We start from the raw sequence: 12,792 nt of genomic DNA, 5'->3' as shown, positions 1-12,792 counted from the left end.
CTGTTTGAGGTTCCGGTTATGTTAAGGTTAAATTGACTAGCCTACTAATAATAATAATAGTACACCGGACAGCATTCTGGGCCTTCGGTACAATAATCGTAGTCCGCTGAACGTCTTCGGCGACCAAGCAAGAAGCCATCGTCTTCATAATCCTCATCGGGATACAGCTCGCAACAGCACTGGCAACGAGAAAAAAGTAATACTACTAGTATTTCAGAACACGAATTTAGAATTATCATGGAAAGTGTATGGATGGTTATGGATTTGTTCTGAACAATTTCGAATCCGACAAAAGTGCAGGGCACCGTTTCAATGAAGATAGTTAAGCTAAAGGCCGTAAAAGGCCGTACAATTCAGGCGAAAGCCCGTATTTGGCGTTAACATTTATCCTACTGATATTGACCGAAACTTTACCAGTCTTCTCGAGCGCTCGTAATCTCGTTAAGTTGACGACTACAATATCTTATTGAAACAGTGCCCAGATCTGCAGTTGCAAAATACGAATTTCTAAACATAACTATGAATCAGGCTAGGCATATACGTTATGTTTCATTTTGTTTTGAGGGGTAATATTTTCAAGTGCGTAAATTCATCATTAGCAGGAGTTGGGCCAAATTTTGCAAGGAACAATTCACCAGAATTATGATGAAATTCTGTTTGCATCGAAATGGATGTATTTTGGAAAATTATTAATGTTTTTTTTTTTTGCTTTACTAAACAATCCATTCGACAAATGTTATCCGGGTTACAAAATATCAAACAACTTACTTAATATAAAAGCAACTATCGCCGTTGGGATGGTCTCAAACCAACATGTTGGCCTATTGTTTGAATGCAAATGATATTGGCATTTGGATTACCTCGGCCATTTTCTATCAAAAACAAATTTTGATGAATTCCGGTACATCAGAAAAAGTAGTTCGTCAAATATTTAAAAACTATGAATAACTAAATGTAGTGTTTTGGCGTATCTACATCTAAGTTTAAATTGATTGTAAATGAAGTGTATAATTGCATTATTAATTAAGATTCACACGAGCGTAGTAAAAAACAATTACTGCTAAATTGAAATTATTACGCGAACTACTTGCAGCAAGAAAAACTGTAAAGATTTTTGACATTGTAAACCGCCCATGTACATTATTCGAGGTTGTTATCGATGGAAAATGGCCGAGGAGTTCCGAATGCTGTTATTGGTTCTTAATCCTGTTAAACTCTTGCTTCGTAAAATTAGGTTATCTTTCAAACACAAAAAGGATATATGTATCTTAAGTAAGCTTACACAAATAGAGGTTTGTGTTGTTGTTTTAAACTTAATAGTTTCGTTTTTCAAACCCACATAAACTGCATAGTTGAGAATCTACCATTTACATTTAAGTACTCATTCTTACCGGTAAAGCTGGTGGCTCTGTTGTTGTTGTCGTTGTCGTCGTCGGTGTGGTTTGAATAACTGTGTTAACAAAAAACAGAATACAGAAATTATAATAAATGAGGGTGTTTAACACCGCCATTTTCCAGAAAACCGCAATTCTTTTAATTGAACTCCGGAATATCAGTATGATATATATTGAATACAACGCACCAATATCACTAAATATTTTAACTGATATCAGGATTACCATTTCTGATATATCAGTATGATATATATTGAATACAACGCACCAATATCACTAAATATTTTAACTGATATCAGGATTACCATTTATGATATATCAGTATGATATAATGAGGTAAACAACACATCTAAAGATATTGTATATCTTTCTTGTCTATCAAAGACATTGATATACTTGTATATCAAAGGCACAATCCTAAATTAATTATGTCATGATATAATAACTTAATACAATTAATGTAGTTTATCTTCATTGATTTTATTTAATATACATTCTTTAAAAACAAACAACCTTGAACATTTCTTTTAATTTGACTAAAAAATGTTAAAAAGTCGACTTAAGAAATGACTGAAGATGTTTTATGAACACTGGCCTTGAATACCAAACTCTTCAACACAATAGTATAGAGCTAAACTCGCGTGCATATAGACGTATAAGATCAATTATAGATCGCTTCTTTTATTAGACATCAATCTGTCTTCTTCTATACATTGTTTAAAATTAAATATTGCTTTGGGATATAATCGCTACTCCGATATTATCAGACTTCATTTTCATGTTTATTATATTTATACATTAAATTAATATACATGACAAGAGACCGTTACTAGCTATGACGTTGGGGGTCGAAGGATCGCAAAACATGTAACATGTTTATCTACCATGCATGATACCCTGGGGACTGTAATGTCGATAAAGTCAATATTGTTTTTAATGAACAAACAGTCAAACCTGTATTAAGTGGCCATCCTTGGGAACGACATGACGGTCAAAGTGGCTGCCTAAGACAGGTGGCTACTAAATCCAGGTTCGACATTTCTGCCACTTAAGCTTTGTTCAAACAACGGTCAAATATGCATCTTAACCACAACCTCACACCACAATATGTATAATACTACAATATCTAGCAAGATGATATGTTACAATATTTTTTTCTGGATGCAAACTGAAAACACATACCATCACATTTGCAGTTTTCTTGCTTGGTTTGTCTTAATTCAAAACTCATACCTGAAAAAAAGATATCGGAGGATGTTATATCAAGTCAATATTTGTTTATTGTCGGATATCATATAACAATTAAACGTGGGCTGTTTATGGCTTTTTACCAACAGAGAAATAGTAGAAATAGTTTTTCATAGCGGCTCCAAGATATGGCGTTGCTTGAGGGCGTATTCCGAATATACAAAAGAAATTTGGACCAACCATAACATTTTTTAAAAACATATAAAGATGCACTATTACTCCCAAATATGATTTACCACAATTAATAATATTGTTTTAATATTCCAAAAAAAAAATGTCGAAAACAATGGTTCTAATGAAGGATACCGAGTATAATTTGAAAGAAATGACCATAAAACACAATATTTCTACCTTATGAGACAAAAGCAGTCCACAGTAAATCTTTTATCATTCACCAATCATTTAATATTTTTGCGCCTTTTTCTATTAAATACACGGTTACAATATTGTTATCGGTAAGTAATATTTTTTATAAATGCATTATTTAGTAAGTTAAAGGTTTATCATTCAAAATTGATGTTTGTTATACATGTGTATGTATGGTGCAATATCATTTTCATTACGAAAAGGGCTAAATACAAACCATCGTGACACTGTAAATGAAAGGGAGGTAAATAGTGTAAACCGAAACATAGATTATCTGTATAGATGGGACAATGACAAAATTGAAAATTTCCAATCTGCTCTGGGAAATAAAGCGTTCACATTAAAATAAGATACATTGACAACTAACCTGTTAAGAGCAACTAATCCTGAAAGCTTAGAAGAAAACTTAAATACTTTTTACGCAGAGTTTGGTAACATATGTGACCCTCTTTTTAAGAAAAAGACATGTCATCGCAGCAGGCCTTCTAGTAACAAAACAAATAAATGGTTCGATAATGAATGCGAGGATAAATGCAAAGATTTTTTCAAAAAACTTAATAAATACAGAAACGACGATTTGTCAGTTATGACTAAAACTAGAACCGAATATAAAACACTTCTGCGGTCGAAACGTTATCAACTCGACAAACGCGTCACCGAGAAGCTACTGCATGCTAGATATAAAAATGCAAAAATGTATTGGAACATGTTAAAAGACTGTCAAATCACAAACAGAATTCAATCAAGAGGATAAGATACAGAATATTTCAATAACAGATTTCTAAATGGGGAATTGCAAATAATGTTCTCAGAGTTAGATATTGAAATCTCTAATGATGAAATCAAACAAGCATGTTCTCAATAAAGTAACGGGCGCTCGGGAGGACCCGTTCTTATATTAAATGAATTTCTTAAATATGGTTTTCCCTACTTATCGAATTATTTCAGTGCACTATTTAATAATATATTGAAACAAGGCTACTTCCCTAATCAATGGACGGAAGGCTATATTATACCATTATTTAAGAAGGGGGATCAAAACCTCCCAGAAAATTACAGGGGAATTACCTTACGAAGTACTTTAGGGATACTTTAAAGAATAATAAGTAATCGATTAAATACATGGACCGAAAATTATTCCATTTATACTGAAGCGCAAGCAGGATTTAGGAAAAATATGGAAACAGTGGACAATATCTATGTCCTAAATGGTGTCATTGAACATATTTTTAACCAAAATAAGAAACTGTATGTCTGCTACGTAGATTTTACAAAGGCCTTTGACCTTTTGGTGAGAGGTTACATCTTCTACAAACTTATTAGATACGGAATACGTGGAAATATGATGAAAACAATATACTGGCTTTATAGTAATGTTAAATCAAGCATAAAGTTAAAAAAATGAAGTAAGTGAGGCATTTGTCTCCTCACTTGGTACAAGACAAGGGGGCTGTTTATCCCCTTTTATATTTTCCATGTACATTAATGATTTAGAGGAAGAATTTATACTCAAAGGTTTTCAGGGGATCAATTTAAACACATTAAAACTCTTGTTACTGCTTTACGCAGACGATATAGTGGTATTTGCAAATCAGAAGTAGAACTGCAAAACGGACTAAATATTCTCAGAAATTACTGTCAAACCTGGAAACTGGTTGTAATGTCAATAAAACTAAGGTCATGGTATTCCGAAAAGGCGGAAGATTACGAAATAATATCAAATTCTTTTACGGAGATTGTGAAATTGAGATTGTTAACAAATTCACGTATTTAGGAATCACATTCTCTACCGGCGGTTCATTTAATAAAACATTTGAAGCACTTGGGGGCCAAGCCCTTAACGCTATTTTTAAATAAATATTTATCTAAATTTACTTACATCCAATTAAGCCACATCGTTTCATTGTTCGACAAACTTATATTACCTATACTCAACTATGGGTCAGAAGTATGGGGATTCCTAAAAGAAGATTCACTAGAAAAAATACATCTTCATTTCTTTAAAAACTTAAAATAAAATTATCAACACAAAACAACTTTATTTATGGAGAATTAGGAAGAACCCCTCTCTATGTTTATCGAATGACGTCTATCATCAGATACTGGTTAAGATTGACAATGTCGAATGACAGAAAATACGTAAAACTTTTATACAATTCAATGATATCAGATATACAAGACAATATCGGTCAATTCAATTGGGCATATAAAGTCAAATTTATGTTAGAATCAATGGGGTTTAACGACGTGTGGCTAAATCAAGGTGTCGGAAACATTAATTACTTTTTATATATCTTCAAACAAAGAGCGAGAGATATATTTATGCAAAAATGGAATGAAGAGTTGAGAGACTCTTCGAGAGCTTCCTCCTATGTATTATTCTCAAACTTTAATTTCCAATTATACCTAGACAATATCCAGAACAAACATCACAGGAACGCTCTAGCAAGGCTTAGGTTATCTTCCCATAGACTCGAAATAGAAATGAGACGATGGCATAAACCACACATAACCCCAAGAAATGAAAGAAAATGTCAACTTTGTAACACTCTGGAGGACGAATTTCATTTTCCCTTAGAATGTCCTTTATATCATGAATTACGGAAATCATACATACGTCGATATTACTGGCGTCGCCCAAATATTATGAAATTCACTGAACTTCTTTCAACGAATAACATAAATACTATACGCAAATTATCGTGCTATATAATTTAAAAGTTTTAAAATACGAGAAAATACATACTATAATTAACACTTTTCTCCAAATGTAACATGTAAAGATATATCTGATATGATATGGATACCTTAAAAATTCCTCGAATAAGGTAAGGCTTCTATAAATCATTATTCAACCAAATTAACATTTTCACTTGTAGTTTTATTGTTGAAAATAATATATATATATTCCGTTGAAAATTGTATTGGATTGCATCATCTCACATTCAATTGTTAATCGTTTTGAAAATATATGTGTCCGATATAGAAATTGATGAAAATTGTAAGAAAAGTATTATCATTGTGCATACCGGAAATGTTCTATTCTCTATATTATCGTTTAAAATATGTTATGCCCATGGGCTTTAAGCTTATAGTGAATAAACTATCTATCTATGGATATTGAATAAGAGTATCACAAAGACTGGTTTATTTAAGACGGTGTTTCTGTGTCTCCACCCGATTTCGGCACCACGGTCACAGGGATTGGACAAAATATGAAAAAGTCTCAGATATCACTTCTCCGGATGAAAGTACTACACACGAACGTACCACTATCGACCCACATACAGGAACCTACAGACGGGGGAATAAGCACACACTCACATAGTCACCCCAATACTTTTCAATACCTTATAAAAAGGCTTTTCAACCCATAGACTGTTCAACCAGTAGTTTTAAGACTTTTCAACCACATACCTGGACTTTTCCAGTCTTATGTTGAAGTATTTTCAACCCCTACTTTCAAAATTATAATTGGCTTAAAATTGAAGACTTTTCAACAACTACCTGGTTGGACATTTCAATTCAGTAGTATAGAAAATCATAAATACCCGTAATTAAGCATTTCACTTTTTATGAAATATATTGTAAAAAAGTGTTTGTAATGTTAGAAATCAAATTTGATAATGCATGCATTTCACTCGGTTGAATTGACAAAGGGGTTAAAAAGTTTTGGGGTTGAAAAGACTTGCTCCCTGACACACCTCCCCAACATCCCAAATCCCCGTACGTAGGTGATGGGTTCGAACACACTCTTTCGTAAAAATGACGTCCATCTTTCTTGTACGACGGGCAGTCGCAGGCCGTAATGCTGTTCCACACGGACCATCCTAGGGAATAAAAAGGAAAGTTGAAACAGTATAAATGATGTGTTAGGTGATATGTAAGAGAATTCGGAATAGCTCGGCAATTTCTACATCGACAACAACACCGGCAAATCACAAATTCATTAGTTCGTAGAATTTTAAATAATAGTAACAATTAATTGAAGTGTTTTACGTATATTTAAATTTCTAAGATAAATTGATTACAGCAACTGTTCAGTGATAGTTGTAATTGTAACATGTGTTCAGTGATAGTTGTAACTGTAACATGTGTTCAGTGATATTTGTAACTGTAACATGCGTTCAGTGATAGTGGTAACTGTAACATGCGTTCAGTGATAGTTGTGACTATAACATGCGTTCAGTGATAGTTGTAACTGTAACATGTGTTCAGTGATAGTTGTAACTGTAACAAGTGTTCAGTGATAGTTGTAACTGTAGCATGTGTTCAGTGATAGTTGTAACTGTAACATGTGTTCAGTGATAGTGGTAACTGTAACAAGTGTTCAGTGATAGTTGTAACTGTAACATGTGTTCAGTGATTGTTGTAACTGTAACAAGCGTTCAGTGATAGTTGTAACTGTAACAAGTGTTCAGTGATAGTTGTAACTGTAACATGTGTTCAGTGATAGTTGTAACTGTAACATGTGTTCAGTGAAAGTTGTAACTGTAACATGTGTTCAGTGATAGTTGTAACTGTAACATGTGTTCAGTGATAGTTGTAACTGTAACATGTGTTCAGTGATAGTTGTAACTGTAACATGTGTTCAGTGATAGTGGTAACTGTAACATAAAGTTGTAACTGTAACATGTGTTCAGTGATAGTTGTAACTGTAACATCTGTTCAGTGATAGTGGTAACTGTAACATGTGTTCAGTGATAGTTGTAACTGTAACAAGTGTTCAGTGATAGTAGTGACTGTAACTTGTGTTCAGTGATAGTTGTAACTGTAACATGTGTTCAGTGATAGTTGTAACTGTAACATCTGTTCAGTGATAGTTGTAACTGTAACATGTGTTCAGTGATAGTTGTAACTGTAACAAGTGTTCAGTGATAGTTGTAACTGTTACTTGTGTTCAGTGATAGTTGTAACTGTAACATCTGTTCAGTGATAGTTGTAACTGTAACCTGTGTTCAGTGATAGTTGTAACTGTAACCTGTGTTCAGTGATAGTTGTAACTGTAACCTGTGTTCAGTGATAGTTGTAACTGTAACATGTGTTCAGTGATAGTTGTAACTGTAACATGTGTTCAGTGATAGTTGTAACTGTAACATGTGTTCAGTGATAGTTGTAACTGTAACATGTGTTCAGTGATAGTTGTAACTGTAACATGTGTTCAGTGATAGTTGTAACTGTAACATGTGCTCAGTGATAGTTGTAACTGTAACATGTGTTCAGTGATAGTTGTAACTGTAACATCTGTTCAGTGATAGTTGTGACTGTAACATATGTTCAGTGATAGTTGTAACTGTAACATGTGTTCAGTGATAGTTGTAACTGTAACATCTGTTCAGTGATAGTTGTGACTGTAACATGTGGTCAGTGATAGTTGTAACTGTAACATGTGTTCAGTGATAGTTGTGACTGTAACATGTGGTCAGTGATAGTTGTAACTGTAACATGTGTTCAGTGATAGATGTAACTGTAACATGTGCTCAGTGATAGTTGTAACTATAACAAGTGTTCATTGATAGTTGTAACTGTAACATGTGTTCAGTGATAGTTGTGACTGTAACATGTGTTCAGTGATAGTTGTAACTGTAACATGTGTTCAGTGATAGTTGTAACTGTAACATGTGTTCAGTGATAGTTGTAACTGTAACATGTGTTCAGTGATAGTTGTGACTGTAACATGTGTTCAGTGATAGTTGTGACTGTAACATGTGTTCAGTGATAGTTGTAACTGTAACATGTGTTCAGTGATAGTTGTAACTGTAACATGTGTTCAGTGATAGTTGTGACTGTAACATGTGTTCAGTGATAGTTGTAACTGTAACATGTGTTCAGTGATAGTTGTAACTGTAACATGTGTTCAGTGATAGTTGTAACTGTAACTTGTGTTCAGTGATAGTAGTAACTGTAACATGTGTTCAGTGATAGTTGTAACTGTAACATGTGTTCAGTGATAGTTGTAACTGTAACAAGTGTTCAGTGATAGTTGTAACTGTAACAAGTGTTCAGTGATAGTTGTAACTGTAACAAGTGTTCAGTGATAGTTGTAACTGTAACATGTGTTCAGTGATAGTTGTAACTGTAACAAGTGTTCAGTGATAGTTGTAACTGTAACATGTGTTCAGTGATAGTTGTAACTGTAACAAGTGTTCAGTGATAGTTGTAACTGTAACAAGTGTTCAGTGATAGTTGTAACTGTAACATGTGCTCAGTGATAGTTGTAACTGTAACAAGTGTTCAGTGATAGTTGTAACTGTAACATGTGTTCAGTGATAGATGTAACTGTAACATGTGCTCAGTGATAGTTGTAACTATAACATGTGTTCAGTGATAGTTGTAACTGTAACATGTGTTCAGTGATAGTGGTAACTGTAACTTGTGTTCAGTGATAGTAGTAACTGTAACATGTGTTCAGTGATAGTTGTAACTGTAACATGTGTTCAGTGATAGTTGTAACTGTAACATGTGTTCAGTGATAGTTGTAACTGTAACATGTGTTCAGTGATAGTTGTAACTGTAACAAGTGTTCAGTGATAGTTGTAACTGTAACATGTGTTCAGTGATAGTTGTAACTGTAACAAGTGTTCAGTGATAGTTGTAACTGTAACATGTGTTCAGTGATAGTTGTAACTGTAACATGTGTTCAGTGATAGTTGTAACTGTAACAAGTGTTCAGTGATAGTTGTAACTGTAACAAGTGTTCAGTGATAGTTGTAACTGTAACATGTGTTCAGTGATAGTGGTAACTGTAACATGTGTTCAGTGATAGTGGTAACTGTAACATGTGTTCAGTGATAGTTGTAACTGTAACAAGTGTTCAGTGATAGTTGTAACTGTAACAAGTGTTCAGTGATAGTTGTAACTGTAACAAGTGTTCAGTGATAGTTGTAACTGTAACATGTGTTCAGTGATAGTTGTAACTGTAACATGTGTTCAGTGATAGTTGTAACTGTAACATGTGTTCAGTGATAGTAGTAACTGTAGCATGTGTTCAGTGATAGTTGTAACTGTAACATGTGTTCAGTGATAGTTGTGACTGCAACATGCGTTCAGTGCTAGTAGTGACTATAACTTGTGTTCAGTGATAGTTGTGTCTGTAACATGCGTTCAGATATAGTGGTAACTGTAACATGTGTTTAGTGATAGTTGTGACTGTAACATGTGTTCAGTGATAGTTGTGACTGCAACATGTGTTCAGTGATAGTTGTTACTGTAACATGTGTTCAGTGATAGTTGTAACTGTAACAAGTGTTCAGTGATAGTTGTGACTGTAACATGTGTTCAGTGATAGTTGTAACTGTAACATGGGTTCAGTGATAGTTGTAACTGTAACCTGTGTTCAGTGATAGTTGTAACTGTAACATGCGTTCAGTGATTGTTGTGACTGTAACATGCGTTCAGTGATAGTTGTGACTGTAACATGCGTTCAGTGATAGTTGTAACTGTAACATGTGTTCAGTGATAGTTGTGACTGTAACATGTGTTCAGTGATAGTTGTAACAGTAACATGTGTTCAGTGATAGTGGTAACTGTAACATGTGTTCAGTGATAGTTGTAACTGCAACATGCGTTCAGTGATAGTTGTGACTGTCAATTGTGTTCAGTGATAGTTGTGACTGCAACATGTGTTTAGTGATAGTTGTCACTGTAACATGTGTTTAGTGATAGTTGTGACTGTATCATGTGTTCAGTGATAGTTGTGACTGCAACATGCGTTCAGTGATAGTTGTAACTGCAACATGCGTTCAGTGATAATTGTGACTGCAACATGTTTTCAGTGATAGTTGTGACTGCAACATGTGTTCAGTGATAGTGGTAACTGTAACATGTGTTCAGAGATAGTTGTGACTGCAACATGCGTTCAGTGATAGTTGTGACTGTAACAAGTGTTCAGTGATAGTTGTAACTGTAACATGTGTACAGTGATAGTTGTGACTGTAACAAGTGTTCAGTGATAGTTGTGACTGTAACAGGTGTTTAGTGATAGTTGTAACTGTAACAAGTGTTCATTGATAGTTGTAACTGTAACATGTGTTCAGTGATAGTTGTAACTGTAACATGTGTTCAGTGATAGTGGTAACTGTAACATGTGTTCAGTGATAGTTGTAACAGTAACATGTGTTCAGTGATAGTGGTAACTGTAACATGTGTTCAGTGATAGTTGTAACTGCAACATGCGTTCAGTGATAGTTGTGACTGTCAATTGTGTTCAGTGATAGTTGTGACTGCAACATGTGTTTAGTGATAGTTGTAACTGTAACATGTGTTCAGTGATAGTTGTAACTGTAACATGTGTTCAGTGATAGTTGTAACTGTAACATGTGTTCAGTGATAGTTGTAACTGTAACAAATGTCCAGTGATAGTTGTAACTGTAACATGTGTTCAGTGATAGTTGTAACTGTAACATGTGTTCAGTGATAGTTGTAACTGTAACATGTACTAAGTGATAGTTGTAACTATAACATGTGTTCAGTGATAGTTGTAACTATAACATGTGTTCAGTGATAGTTGTAACTGCAACATATGTTCAGTGATAGTTGTAACTATAACATGTGTTCAGTGATAGTTGTAACTATAACATGTGTTCAGTGATAGTTGTAACTGTAACATGTACTAAGTGATAGTTGTAACTGTAACCTGTGTTCAGTGATAGTGGTAACTGTAACATGCGTTCAGTGATAGTTGTAACTGTAACATGTGTTCAGTGATAGTTGTAACTGTAACATGTACTAAGTGATAGTTGTAACTATAACATGTGTTCAGTGATAGTTGTAACTGTAACATGTACTAAGTGATAGTGGTAACTGTAACCTGTGTTCAGTGATAGTGGTAACTGTAACATGCGTTCAGTGATAGTTGTAACTGTAACATGTGTTCAGTGATAGTTGTAACTGTAACATGTGTTCAGTGATAGTTGTAACTGTAACATCTGTTCAGTGATAGTTGTAACTGTAACAAGTGTTCAGTGATAGTGGTAACTGTAACATGTGTTCAGTGATAGTTGTAACTATAACAAGTGTTCAGTGATAGTGGTAACTGTAACATGTGTTCAGTGATAGTTGTAACTGTAACAAGTGTTCAGTGATAGTTGTAACTGTAACATGTGTTCAGTGATAGTTGTAACTATAACATGCGTTCAGTGATAGTTGTAACTGTAACATGTGTTCAGTGATAGTTGTAACTGTAACATGTGTTCAGTGATAGTTGTAACTATAACTTGTGTTCAGTGATAGTTGTAACTATAACATGTGTTCAGTGATAGTTGTAACTATAACTTGTGTTCAGTGATAGTTGTAACTGTAACATGTGTTCAGTGATAGTTGTAACTGTAACAAGTGTTCAGTGATAGTTGTAACTGTAACTTGTGTTCAGTGATAGTTGTAACTGTAACAAGTGTTCAGTGATAGTTGTAACTGTAACATGTGTTCAGTGATAGTTGTGACTATAACATGTGTTCAGTGATAGTTGTAACTATAACATGTGTTCAGTGATAGTTGTAACTGTAACATCTGTTCAGTGATAGTTGTAACTGTAACATGTGTTCAGTGATAGTTGTGACTGCAACATGCGTTCAGTGCTAGTAGTGACTATAACTTGTGTTCAGTGATAGTTGTGTCTGTAACATGCGTTCAGATATAGTGGTAACTGTAACATGTGTTTAGTGATAGTTGTGACTGTAACATGTTCAGTGATAGTTGACTGCAACATGTGTTCAGTGATAGTGTACTGTAACATGTGTCAGTGATAGTTGTAACTGTAACAAGTGTTCAGTGATAATTGTGACTG

At 34.1% G+C, this 12,792-nt stretch overlaps 1 protein-coding gene across 1 annotated transcript in view; it reads right to left on the bottom strand.

Moving 5' to 3' along the window:
- LOC128216885 (coadhesin-like) overlaps positions 1-12,792 on the bottom strand; it is a gene marked incomplete in the record, with an annotated part of 33,033 nt that overhangs the window by 910 nt on the left and 19,331 nt on the right.

This window comes from Mya arenaria, chromosome 14 (assembly GCF_026914265.1).
Source record: "Mya arenaria isolate MELC-2E11 chromosome 14, ASM2691426v1".
NCBI lineage: Eukaryota > Metazoa > Mollusca > Bivalvia > Myida > Myidae > Mya > Mya arenaria.
Note: the sequence above shows the minus strand (reverse complement) of the source record. Positions and strands in the feature narration are given on the sequence as shown.